This window comes from Marmota marmota, unplaced genomic scaffold, assembly GCF_001458135.2.
Source record: "Marmota marmota marmota unplaced genomic scaffold, marMar, whole genome shotgun sequence".
Taxonomy (NCBI): Eukaryota; Metazoa; Chordata; class Mammalia; order Rodentia; family Sciuridae; genus Marmota; species Marmota marmota.
This window is the reverse complement of record NW_025999891.1, coordinates 4559030-4573026: the sequence shown is the minus strand read 5'-3', so window position 1 is coordinate 4573026 and position 13997 is coordinate 4559030. Positions and strand designations below refer to the sequence as shown.

Sequence of the window (13997 nt, the reverse complement as noted above, 5' to 3'; positions counted from 1 at the left end):
GGAGGCTGAGGTACAGGCAGGAAGGGCCCCTGCCCAGGAGAACTTCCAAAGACATAGAAGGATGAGACGGAGCTGCCCACAGGAAGGGAGACGAGAGGAGGTCTCCCTCCCCAGACCTTCCTCCTCCATCGCTGCACCCTCCTCCCCACATAAGTGGTCACTTCCCAGAAAAGGTTGTGTCCTTCTGTCCTCATTTGTCCTCAGCTGAGAGAAATGCAAAGTCTGTCTGGGGCTTTAGGCTCCAAAGGTGACAAGAATAGAGCATATCCTGGTGCTGCATGCACTGCTGGCCCTAGAAGGTGGTCTCTGAGGGGACCGGGGAGTCACTCAGTCCCACTTCAGATTCACCCCCCAGGTACCACCGCATGCTAGTGTCACCAAAGGGCAGCTTGAGAGGCACCCTCAAGAGGGATGAGGCAGAGATAGGAGCCTAAGGCACACAGATGAACCTCAAGTCTTAGAGCAACCACAGGTAGGGCCTCTGCTTAGAAAGTACTTCTGGGGTCCAAACATGGGGACCCACCAATACCTACCTGATTCTGTGAACGATCCCATTACAGAACCACACCCATGAGTGCCCTCCCTCCTGAAGCTCTAAGCCAGGGTCCAGGGCTGGGGCCAGGGTGGGGTAGGGTGTGGGAGAAGGCATAGCCAGCCGGCGCACCCAAGACCTGCCTGCCCTAGCCTGGTCCGGGCTGTCTAGGAAGAAGGAGAAGGCTCTCTGCCAAGCCCCCAGGGGATGTGGCACCCAGCTCTGACCAACTCTGACCTGTGTGTTGACACCCCGGCCCCCAAGGATAGGCTGTTTCCTGAGAAAACTTGACTGGGGCCACCTTCCCGCCTTAGACCCTATATCCCAGCAGACATGAGGAGCAGAGGATATCCACAGGGTGCCCTTGGTCAGACCTGTCCTATGAGCATTCAGCACACCTGTGCACACCTTGACTCAAGGAAGACAGGAGGCTGATAGGACTTTGGATATAGTTTTTTGTTGTTGTTGTTTATTTGTAACCAGACTGGATCTCAGACTTGGAAAACACCGGCTTCAGCATCACCCTGAAATGAGCCTGCACTCCTGCTCATAGGCTGCCCTCTGCTGGCCAACCTGCGCCAGGTGTTTAACTGTAGGGTAACCATCAGTGGGAATAGAAAGCAATCTGCAAGTCCCCTACTATGTGGGGGAATTAACTCTTTTCTTAAAGGATTCTAGGAGGGTTCTAAAACTGATTATAATTCATGCATCCACAAACTTGGAAATGAAAAATAAATCTTTATCTCCACACATCTCTACCTGCAGGGTTTTTTTGTTGTTGTTTTTTGGTACTAGGGATTGAACTCAGAGGCACTCAACCACTGAGCCACATCCCCAGCCTTATTTTGTGTTTTATTTAGAGACAGTGTCTCACTGAGTTGCTTAGCAACTGGCCCATTGCTGAGGCTGGCTTTGAACTCGTGATCCTCCTGCCTCAGCCTCCCCAAGACACTGGGATTACAGGCGTGTGTCACAGCACCAGGCTGCAATTTTTAAAAAAATATTTTACTTTTAGTTGTAATTGGACACAATACCTTTCTTTCTTTCTTTCTTTCTTTCTTTCTTTATTTATTTATTTATTTTTTATGTGGTGCTGAAGATCAAACCCAGCATCTCACACGTGCTAGGCAAGCACTCTACCACTGAACTACAACCCCAGCCCCTCTACCTGCAATTTACTATTTCCCTTGATTATGACCATCAGCAATAAATCACAGTGGCTTCAGCAATACCTGTGACTTTTGTCACTAGAATTCACAGGTATTGATCTGGGCACACACCTGTAATCCCAGAATCTCTAAAACCTGAGGAAAGAGGATCACAAGCTCAAGGTCAGCCTCAGCAACTTAATGAGACCTGACTGGAAAGAAAGAAATAAAAATAAAAGGACTAAAAATATAGCACCCCTGGGTTCAATCCTCAGTACCATGGGTGGAAAAAAAAGAAAAATAACACAGGTATTGGAGGCTGGGCTATAGCTCAGTGGTAGAGCACTTGCTTCAACATGCATAAAGAACTGGGTTCGATCCTCAGCACCACATAAAAATAAATAAAATAAAGGTATTGTGTCCATCTACAACTAAAAAAACACTTTAAAAAATAACACAGATATTGGACTGAGGATGGAGCTCAGTAGTAGAGGCTTGCCTAGCACGTGCAAGGTCCTGAGTTTGATCCTGGCCAGCACCATGAAAAAAAATTACAAATATCTTAATAGTATATAGTAGGCATTGAAGAATATATACACATGTATATATGGATTTTAATATATAAAATGTTTATGATTCTAACATGTTTTATGTTCTTACAAACCTCATATTGTTTGTAGGCTTTAGCAGATTGATAACAAAGGCGTCCATAGCACATAAGAAAGTATAGCAGGGGGCTAGGGTTGTGGCTCAGTGGTTGAGCACTCATCTAGCACATGCGAAGCCCTGGGTTCGATCCTCAGCACCACATAAATAAATAAATAAATAAATAAATAAATAAATAAATAAAGGTATTGTGTCCAACTACTTATAAAAAATAAATATTTTTTTTTAAAAAAGAGAAAGTATAGCAGGGCTGGGGTTGTGGCTCAGAGGTAGAGCGCTCACCTAGCATGCGTGAAGCACTGGGTTCGATGCTCAGCACCACCCAAAAATAAAATAAAGATATTGTGTCCACCTACAACTAAAAAAAAGAAAGAAAGTAAAGTACACTTGCCTTAACTGCTGGTTGGAGGGGAAGTGGACCCTGAGTGCTAGGTGGAGGATGCTGAGTTACCATATAGGGGTGCTATCTCCATTCTGAAAAGAATTAAAGAACAGGACTCAGAGATAGCAAGCAAGAAGTAGGTTTATTGCAAAAGCAACACAGATACAGAGATAGACTTCTTCAAAAAGAAGGAGCCCCAGAGCTGGGAATCCAATGGGAAAGTTTTGGGCTGTCCTTTTTATGGTCTCTGGAATTTCCTCCTGTCTTTATCTCCTCCCCTGACCACATGCTCCGCACTATTATTGATGGGTGACCCCTCTGTCCATGCATCTGTTTTAGTTTTTCCATTGGATCCCCTGCTTGGGAGAATGAATACGGACCTGTCTGATTGTGTCCCCCACTTGTGTCCACCAGCGCTTTTGTTAAGCAGGAAATTGACCTCATCAGAAGACCCTCTCCCTGCTCCTTTGTTCTAGCCCTGGCCTGGACCTCCTCACTCATCATCCTGTCCTGGCTGCCTAAGGCCTTCTACATCTCCCTCAAGAGGACTTGGATGGCAGCTCTTTACCAACTGGAAAGAAGCAGCTCAGTGTTCTAACACCTGTGTTGGCAATCCCAATGTGCACTCTGCAGGCCAGCCCAGGAGAGCATGAGCAGTGGGGTTTCATATAGCATTTGGACTTTCCTGTTCTACTCAGTGGCAGGATGGATCTTCATGATGCTTCCAGAGTCAAAGTAAAAAAGAATGCCCCACTTCAGAAAGAGAATAGGGAAAGTCTGGCTCTACCTAAGGAATTACTGCCCCTTCAAGGTCAACAGCACATTAGCTTCAGCATCAGTAGCCGCACCTCCACTCTGTCTTCTTCCTCCTTCTATCACCTAGGGATCCTCTAGATTCCTAGGGAAAGTGTCATTGCCAGCAAGACCAGTTACAGAAGCATGAAGATTTCAAAGGAGCAGGGGGCCAGAGTTTTTCCTAAGGTGGAACCTTGTATCGGGAGCCCCCTCCTGTCTGAAGGTGGAAGTGCAGCAGATGCCATCTGGAATCTCAGTCGGGTCCACTTAGCAGCTCTGATGAGGACTATTTATTATCAGGGTGGTAGGGGAGGGTCCTCTTCCTGATACCAGCGGAGGTCTCTCCTACTCCTTGCTATAGATTCTCTACAGACTTGTAACCCTATAAACCCACAACACCTGTAACCCTATAAAGTACCACCACGACAAAATAAGTGTTTCCTCCTCTAAAATAATTCTTGTCAGGTCTTTTGTTCACAGGAGCAAAAAAGCTGGCTAAAACAATAATCCCTCATCCAATCAGCCATGAGTCCTGGGAATTTCACCTCTTGAAAAAATCTCAACTTGAGGCTAAGGTTGTGGCTCAACGGTAGAGCACTTGCCTAGCACGCGTGGGGCCCTGGGTGGATCCTCAGCACCACATAAAAATAAATAAATAAAGATATTTTGTCCAACTAAAAAATAAATATTAAAAAAAGAATTTTTAAAAAATATAAATAAATAAATAAACAGAATAAAGTTATTTCTTCATCCACAACTAAAAAAAAAAATTTAAAAAATCTCAACTTCATCTATTTCCCTCCACCTCTGCAGACACTGACCTAATCCAGGTTCCCTTCATCCCTCACTCCAATCCCTGCAACACCTTCTTCACTCCTCCCCACCACCCACCCCTTCACCTCCAGTCGGGTAAATCATGCATCCAAACAACCAGAATTCAAATCCTGCTCTGCCACTTAGCCACTGTGCAACATTGGCTGGGGAAGCTAACCTCCCTGCACCAACATTTTCTGTAAAATGAGCATAATAATAGTGCCTTCTTCAGAAATGATTGTGAGCATTTTATGAGCACATACATAAACCCAGCATGAAGTCAGACACTTACTATCATTAGACTTCTTTCCAATTCACCCCTCACTCAGGAGCCAGGGATAATCCGACCATATGATTTCTGCTCAGTCCTCCTCAGGGGCCCCTCACCTTCTTCAGAAGAAGCCCCTATTCCTGAGCAGGCTGGTGGCTTTGGAAAGTATAAGTAAGCCCTCTGTCACTGCGACAAAATATCCATGGCTGCTTGGTCCTCTCACTTTGGGCCTTGAGTGAGGCAAAACATCACGGCAGGAAGAATGTAGTGGAGCAAAGTTGCTAACTAACTTCATGGTAACCACGAGTCCTTTCTTATTATGAAAATGGAAAATCTCCTGGAGGCCATAAAATGAGACAGTCACTGTGGATTACGCCCAGCCATCACTGGGCCATTTCTTGCTCTGACCTCACAAGGAGCCACTGAGGGGGGATTACAAACACCAGCTGTACAAGGCCCTAACTATGGCTGATTTTTTGTCCATAAGTACAGGGAGCTCTTGGTGCTAACCTGGTGGACTCACAGATAGATAACTCATTTGGTAGTTTGGTCGTTCTGTTTTGGGTTTTTGTTTGTTTGTTTGTTTTGTTTTGGTACCAGGGATTGAACTCAGGGGCTTGACCACTGAGCCACATCCCCAGCCCTATTTTGTATTTTATTTAGAGATAGGGTCTCACTGAGGTGCTTAGCTGAGGCTGGCTTTGAACTGTCGATCCTCCTGCCTCAGCATCCCTAGCCGCTGGGATTATAGGCACACACTACTGTGCTTGGTTTGGTTTTGGTTTTTTGATTGGTTTTTTGATTTGGGAGTTTTTTGTTTGTTTGGTTGTTTTTTTATTTACCCTTTATTTTTTCAGGATTTTTGTTGTTATTATCTTTGGTTTTGTTTCTATCTAGCATCCTTAGTTGGTATTGCTGCTTTAGGATGTATAGTGAGAATAGAATAGCCAGATTATGAGAGTGTAGCAGGGCCTCTCAGCCAGCTCCTCCTTTAGGAGTACACTCACATGCCACTATTGAATTTTTTTTTTTTTTTTTGTAACAGAGATTGAACTCAGGGGCACTCAACCACTGAGCCACATCTCCATCCTTATTTTGTATTTTATTTAGAAACAGGGTCTCACTGAGTTGTTTAGCACCTTCCTATGCTGCTGAGGCTGGCTTTGAACTCAACGATCTTCCTGCCTCCCGATCCTCCTGCCTCCCGATCCTCCCACCTCCTGATCCTCCCGCCCCCCAAGTCACTGGGATTAAGGCATGTACCACTGCACCTGGCTCCACTATTGGATTTTGAGGAACATTCAGCAGGGCAGTGAAACTGACCTGACTGGTCATCACAGGGCCAAAGGGGACAGTGATAGCCCTGCCATAGGTAGAGTGGAGCGTGGCCCACATTGTATCTGAAGTGGATATCATGAAGACCATGGAACACCCAAATGGGATCAGGTGTTTTGCATTGTTGGAGCCTTGATAATGTCAGTGTTGTGACGGAGCATGTGAGTGAGTGGAAGCTGCTGTGCCACCTCCCAGACACCACTGGCACACAGGTGGAGGAGGCCCTGAGAGTGTTCTGGAGATCACATGCACTATGCACAACTGCCATGAGAAGGGCATCCCGCACAGAGACCTGAAGCCAGAGGACATCCTGGTGGATGCAGGAGGCAACATCAAACTCTGCAACTTCGTCCTGGCGTGCAGGTTCACTGCCCAACAAACTCTACCCCTGGGAAGAATAGGACAGTCTTACAGTGGACGCCTGGAACCTCTGATGTACAGGGTGTCCTCCTGTACTTCATGCTCACGGGGTGCCTTCCATTTAACAGAATCACCGCTATGCAGATGAGGGAGCAAGTCCTGCACCCAAGGTATGGCATTTCTTCTCACCTGTCCACCAAAGAGGGAAGTCTCATCACTCAAATCCTGACTGTGTACCCCACACAGAGACTCACAGGAGATGAGGTCACCCTTCGCTGAGCCCTATAGGTGAGGAATATTCCTCAAATCATTCTAGCAAGCCACTCCCCACCCACCTGGACCTCTCGATATGAGGGTCATATCTGTCATGGGTTACGGCCCATGTGTTACCTGGGTATCCTTGGTCACCAGAAAGCTTGATGAGACAATGGCTACATATCTGATGCTTCAGCTCCAGACAACCCAGAGAACAGATTGCACTGTTCAGTTAAGTGTGTGTGTATCCAGAGGCTGGGCCTTGTCGGTCCCACTCCGGCTTCACTTTCCACCCAAAGAAGAGTGCCAGGGAGCCTTTCCTTCGCTCCTTCCCCTTCTTGTCCCATGAGCATCAGCTGTCCAAGAAGGACAAGCCATCAGGGCTGAAGGGCAGCAGAAGAGCCAGTCAGCCTGCCCTTCCTGCAGCCTACAAGCCAGGGAGGACCCTCACCCCCAGCATAGCTTCCCAGCATGCCCTTGCAGCCCCTGGATGAGCAGCAGTGGGTGGGAGGCAGAGAACAGGAAGTCCACCCAGGATACATCATCAGAAGAAGGCTCCTCCACCAAGACCCCCATAATGGGACCACAGCCCCTACCCCTAACATAGCAAGGGCAGTGAATAGAAAGATGGCCACCTGTATTCTCCAAATACGTTGCAATGTGCCAGCCCAAACGACAGGCCCTGGACTCAGAAACAAAGAGTCTCATTGAAATTGAACAGCTGAGTTACCCGCAAAACCAAGGAGGTGAGGCAGCCCAGCCTTTTATTTTTTCCATAAGCTTTTATTGATGTCATTTTCAATTGGCACATCATCATAACTGTATGCGTTTGTGGGGTACAATGATGTTTAGAGAAATCTATACACATGATGAACTCATGCTTATTAACATATCTATCTCCTCAGAAAGATGGGTCACAAGGTATCTCATTTATGTGGAACAGCTGCCATAGGGAGTTGTGCAAGTGTGGCTTTCTCATGAATTCCAGTCGTGAGACCATCTGGAACCATCTAAAGACAAGGAGGCTCCACCACCCCACCTGGAAGAGACATCGAGACTGTTTTTCCTTGGGACACTTCCCCCTGCCCTGCTCTTCTCTGTCCTTTCCTCCATGTTTCTGGGATGGCAGAGACGGTTCTTAATAAATTTCTGTTTCTCACAAATCTTATAATAGAATGGATGCTCCAGAAGTGTTCACAGATATTTCACTGTTTTGCATCCTCCTTGCAGAGTTGGACCTGGGCACACATCAGTGTGAGCAGCGGGTAGTAATGTAGGACCGGGAGCTCATCCAAAACCTAAAAAGAAAAGTGACTTCAGAGACCTATCAACATCCCCCAACAGCAACAAATGATTCAAAGTGCTTCTGAAGGCACAAGATTATGAGCTTTGGTGGGGTGGGCAGGGGAAAGAAATACAGACCCTGTGTGTATTCTGACACTGCTGTTACCTGGTTACCGTTTTCAGAAGGGAACAATTGACAGACAGTGCTGTCAGTCTGGTTCATTCTGCGGAGACATCCCTGAGAGCATAAGGAAGTCCTGTGAAACAGACTTTGTTGGGAGCCAGGGAAGTGGCAGGGTGCCTTTCCCAGAGCTGCTGCTCAGTTCCTTGACTGTGTCATGCAAGAAACTCAGTCTTTCCCCTGGTGATGTTTTCTCCTTCTAGAGCATTGGCATGAGACAGTCCCTCTGAGAGGCCTGACCCAGGTCAGGGCCCTTCAGCCACCTGAGATTCCAAGGGGTGCTGAGCAGCAAGCCAGCTATCCTGGGAATCAGAGGGAGGATGTATGGCAAGAGAGAGCAGCCTGGAAGAGTGGAGCGTGGCAGAAAGGGGGTGTTTCCCAAGGCATATTGCAGGCTCCCAGGTACAGGTGTTTCCATTGTGGGCAGTGAACGTGTGGTTTGAGAAACCCATCAGGGAATTTCCTCCCGGTTCCTAAGGAGCCTGGGGAAAGTCAGGCCTTGACTGGCAGGGCCAGCGGCTCTCAAACTCAGTTGCACAGGAAAGGCTGTGAGTTTTGTACTCAAGAGCAGGGAGTCTGCTGGAGGATCCAGCAGGGATTGAGGACATCAATCATCATTCCACAATGTGCATCTGACTGGGTCTGCACCGTGGGCTCCTGGGGAAGCAGAAAGCCCCAGAGTCATCCCTGAGAGAGGAGACAGTAGACCTGAAGCAGGAGGAGAGAGAGGTTGAGGAGGGGGGCAGAGAGGGAGGCAGAGGAGAAGAGGGAGGGATGCAGGGGAAGTGAAGGGAGAGGAAGCCCAGAACAGCAGCTGGAAGGCAGCTTCTGCAGGACTGGCAGAGGGTGTGGCTGCCTCAGAAAAGAGGGAGGAAAGAATTGAAAACACTGGGTTTTTGAAGGAGGCGGGCAGGGGACAGCTCACAGTTTGCTGATAAGGAGAGGAAGGGAAGAGGCAGCTGAGACAGTGAAAAGCAGGAGGGACCTGGGGACCCAGGGAGCCAGTGAGGCCTCAGCAGAAAGCATCAGCATTTCTCTGTGGGATCCAAACTCCTTCCAACATGTTCTATGAGATTGACTATATGATCTACCTGATTTTCTTTATTCTTTTTGTATTCTTTTTAATATGGGGCAATTGAAAATGAATGCTGGGGCTGCGGCTGTAACTCCAAGGTAGAGAGCCTGGCTAGCACATGTGAAGCACTGGGTTCGATCCTCAGCACGGCATAAAAATAAATAAATAAAAAGATATTGTATCCATCTACAACTAAAACCTTTAAAAGAGAAAAGAAAATGAATGCTGCAGGAAACACTTGGTACATAAATCTTTGCCAGCAACTCTGATTTGCTTCATAATATCCCAGAGGCAAAGTTACTGGATAAAGGCTATGTACATTTGACAGCTCCTTAATACCTGTTTTTAAAAAATATTTTATTTTTTAGTTGTAGTTGAACACAATACCTTTATTTTATTTAATTATTTTTATGTGGTGCTGAGGATCGAACCCAGGGCTTTGTGGGTGCTAAGCAAACCCTCTACCACTGAGCCACAACCCCAGCCCACTTTTTTTTTTCTTGTTTTTTTTTTTCTTTCTTTCCCCTCTATGTGGGATGACTGATCTGAACCTGCGAGGAGAAAGCTGGTCCCAGATTTCCCCGAATCCATAATTCTTTTTCTTCCAATTCTTACGCGTCCAAAGACAGGGAACCAAAGACACGCCTTTGTAGGAGGGTTCCTTAATAGCTATTGCAAACTGATGTGATGCCGCAGAGAAGTGGTACCATATATATTTATCCAAGAGCAGCGTGGAAGAGCATTGGTCTCCGTGCATTCTTGCCCCTGAGCTATCAGAGTTGGCCTGAATCCTTGTCAGTGGATATGCAAGAAGTATTACTTAATGCCCAAATTAGACGCAATGTCCACAGGGGTTGCATTAGTGGAGAACAGATATGAAGAATCCTTTTGATGGGTTTTGATATGATTTTCCCGTCTCATGGATGCGTTCTTTCCCACAACATTACCTTGGGGGTGGATACAGGTGTGGATGCCTCCAGTCCTGTACCTGTGGTTTGGAATCTCCCCCTCACCTTCCTCCTGCCCCCATTCTGAACTTTATTTGTGTTCCTCCAGGGTTTTTTTTTTTTAATATTTATTTTTTAGTTTTCGGCGGACACAACATCTTTGTTTGTATGTGGTGCTGAGGATCGAACCCGGGCCACACGCATGCCAGGCGAGGGCGCTACCGCTTGAGCTACATCCCCAGCCCTCCTCCAGGTTTCTGATCTGTCACTTCCTCCACCCAGAGAGCATCAGGGCTGGGGATGGAGTATCACCAAGCATCTGCCAGGAAATCTAATTTCATGGTACCCTCTGGCCTGTGATTTTCAGCCAAAATGATGAATTGCTCAATGCAATTTATCTGACGGCCAAACTCCCACACAATGTGAAACTCTGGTAAAGAGTGGATAGGAGTGGGAAGGAATGTCACGGGGGTATGATGGGGACATCCTCCTGTCTCCCAATAGCACTCCCAATAGCATCCTCCCTTAGAGCACTGTGTTTGCATTCTGTCTCTGTGATATATACTTTAGAGTACTTATAAGGAGAATAGGTTTATCTTGGCTCAGTTTCAGTGTTTCAGTCCATGATTGGTTGACCCTTGTTACTTTGTGCCTATAGCAGCATAGCACATCCTAGAGGGAGCATTGGTAGAGTAAGCTGCTCACCTCCTGGACACCAGGAAACAAAATGAGAGACAGGAAGTGGCGGGCATTCCATACCCCCTTCCACGCCCCCAGTGACCTCGCTTCTTTCCACTAGGCCCCATCTCCTAAATGTTCTACCTCTCAATAAGCACCACAGCTGAAGCTGCCTTTTTAACACATGGGTCTTTGAGAGACATTTGAGATCCAAATGACAGCAAACACCCACCACTTGACCTGCTCTTTCCTGAGGTCCTGTCTTTTTTCTTGGCACTTTCCTTGGCTTGCACAAACCATACCTTCTGGCAACTTCCTGAGAGAGGAAGCACACAAGGGAGGTAAATCATGGGCCTTTGTACATAGGAGAATACCTTTAATTTCATATTAACATCAGACTGACAATTGGGTTGAGTATAGATGTCCTGTTCAAAATCACTTCTCAGAAAATATTTTTTACAATATCGATGGTCTTGGCCATTTCTATTTGAGCTCCCAGTGTTGCTCATGAAAATATGAAACCACTGTGGCTTCTAATTCATTCATGTGACCAATGGTTTTCCCTTGGAAGCTTGTGTTATCTTCTCTTTGTCTCCAAGGTTCTAAATTTCAAAATGATTTTCCTCATTTTGAGTCTGTTTTTATTCTTTGCATTGAATTTTTGACAGATCTCTTTAATCCAGAAATTTCTATTTCTCTAAAAATTTCCCCCAATTATTCCATTGATGATTTCCTCCATCATGTTCTTTTTGGGAATTCTTTTATTCACTCGTTGGACTAGTCCTCAAAACCTCTGCTTCACAGCTGGGTATGATGGTGACACCTGTCATCCCAACAACACAGGAGGATTGCAAGTTTGAGACCAACCTCAGCAACTTTGCAAGACCCTGTCTCAGAATAAAATATGGATGTCGAGGGGTGTACTTCCGTGGCAGAGTGCTTGCCTAGCATGCTTTAGGCCTCAGGTTCCATGCCCAGCACCAAACACACACACACACACACACACACATACACACACTCACACACATCTCTGCTCTACTTTCTGGGAGATTTCCTCATTTTGCTCCCAAATCTTCAATTGAGGTCCTTATTATTAGCTAGGATTCTCCCCCCTAAGCATTCCTTTCATAGTATCCACTTCTTGTTTTGTGGATACTGATCTTTTCTCACCTCTTTGAGGACATGGATAGAGCTTTTTAATTTTATTTGTACTGGGAATTGAACACAGGAGTGCTTTACCACCAAGTGATATCCCAGTTCCCACTTTTTTTTTTTCCTTTGAGACAGGGTCTCATGTTTCTGAGTGTCTCACTAAGTTGCCCAGGCTGGCCTCAAACTTGGGATCCTCCTGCCTCAGTCTCCTAAATTGCTGGGATTACAGGCATGTGCCACCATACCTAAAGGATATGGTGCTTCTTTTTTTGTATGTGTGTGTGTGTGTGTGTGTGTGGTGCTGGGGATTGAACCCAGGGCCTTGTGCATGTGAGACAAGCACTCTACCAACTGAGCTATATCCCCAGCCCAGGATAGAGCTTTTAATGTTGCTCTTCCTTGCATGGTTTTTGTTTCCTCCTTGTTTTTCTAGTATTGCCTCTGATCTTTACCTTCCACAATGTGGATTTTCCACAGAAATGTTAACCATTGGTCCAGTTGCTTTTGATTAAGAGTTGGACTGAAAGGCTGATTCAGGGCTGAGACTTTTGTGATGCTGTCACTCTGATGAGCGGTGATCAACCTGGGCTGAGAATCCTGATAATAGGACCTTAGGTCTTTCCTCTTGAGCAGATTCCTTCCTCAGAGCAGGGTCTTCCAATCTCCTCTCCTCCTAAGGGACGAATAAGGAATGTGGGATGGAGTATCCTCATCTTTAGTTCACCTCCAATTTCTTAACTTGTCTTTTTCCAGCATCAGTCTGTTGCCTAACAAATCTTTCTTCAGTCTGTTGCCTAATAAATCTTTCAAAACAATAAATCTTCAAATCAATGCTGGGGTGAATAGGGGCAGTTGCCTGGCAGGATTGACTTTTGAAAAGGGGATGAGTTAACCTGCTGCTCCCTAGCCTCCTCACACTCATCCTCCTCCCCTGATCTGTCCTGTCTTCCCAGGTCCAGAGGTCCCAGTCTTTCCAAGACCTGAGTCTTTTGAGAACCCCATAGTATGAAGAAGATTGTTTCTCTACTGACAGTTTAGGGTTTGACTCTGCTATGTTAGTGGCCACTTGTCCACCTGTTTGTGGTCTCTTTTCTATCCTGTTCTCCTCAACATTAAGAATTGGTTTAACTTTTGGGCTGAGGCTGTAGCTCAGTGGCAGAGTGTTTGCCCAGCATGAGTGAGGCACTGGGTTCCATCCTTAGCGCCACATAAACATAAGCAAATAAAATAAAGGCATTCTGTCCATCTACAACTACAAAAAAAATGTTACACCTGTAATCTCAGCAAACCTCTTAGCACGGTGTCTTCTTCACGTTCATGTTCAATCTTTTTTTGGGGGGAGGGGTACACGGGATTGAACTCAGGGGCACTTGACCACTGAGCCCCATCTCCAGCCCTATTTTGTATTTTATTTAGAGACAAGATCTCACTGAGTTGCTTAGCACCTCACTGTTACTGAGGCTGGCTTTGAACTAACCATCCTCCTGTCTCATCCTCCCAAGCTGCTGGGATTACAGGCTTGCACCACTGCGCCCAGACTCATGTTCAGTCTTGATAAGTTAATATTTTTCCAAGCTGGCCCTGCCACTGGCCATCTTGCAGTAAAACTCCAGAATTTTCCTGACTTTTGTGCAAATGGGGTTCATGTGATCACTTGGCTCTTACATTAGAGTGATTGCTTTGGGAATTCTACGGGTCTTGAGGAAGCATTTACGTATTTTACATGTGTTTCATAGTGCAATGGTGAGGTTGACATGGCCTAAACTTGGACTTTAGGCTGTTTTGCTTTTGAGTCATAATTGAAAGTCAAAAGTAATTTATTTTTGTTATTGTTAGTGCTGTTGATACATCAGCTCTTTTGAGGTTTTTGGTTGGTTGGTTGGCTGGTTGGTTCGTTTTTGTTTTTCTGGTACTGAGGATTAAACTCAGGGGTGCTTTGCCACTGAGCTACATCCCCAGGCCCCGCCACCCACCCACTTTTTTTTGAGACAGGGTTTCACTAGGTTACTTACAGCCTCACTAACTTGCTGAGGCTGGCTTCCAACCTGCAATCCTCCTGCCTCAGCCTCCCAAGTCACTGGGATGATGAAATAGGAATGGAGAAGGAATGGGAAAGGGAAAGT

The 13997-nt window shown here is 46.2% G+C and overlaps 1 non-coding gene across 1 annotated transcript; it reads right to left on the bottom strand.

Moving 5' to 3' along the window:
• Nucleotides 1-9624: 9624 nt before the first annotated feature.
• Nucleotides 9625-9755, bottom strand: LOC125613761. The gene has a single exon (XR_007344332.1). It is a non-coding gene; the product is annotated as a small nucleolar RNA SNORA38 (small nucleolar RNA).
• Nucleotides 9756-13997: the final 4242 nt, after the last annotated feature.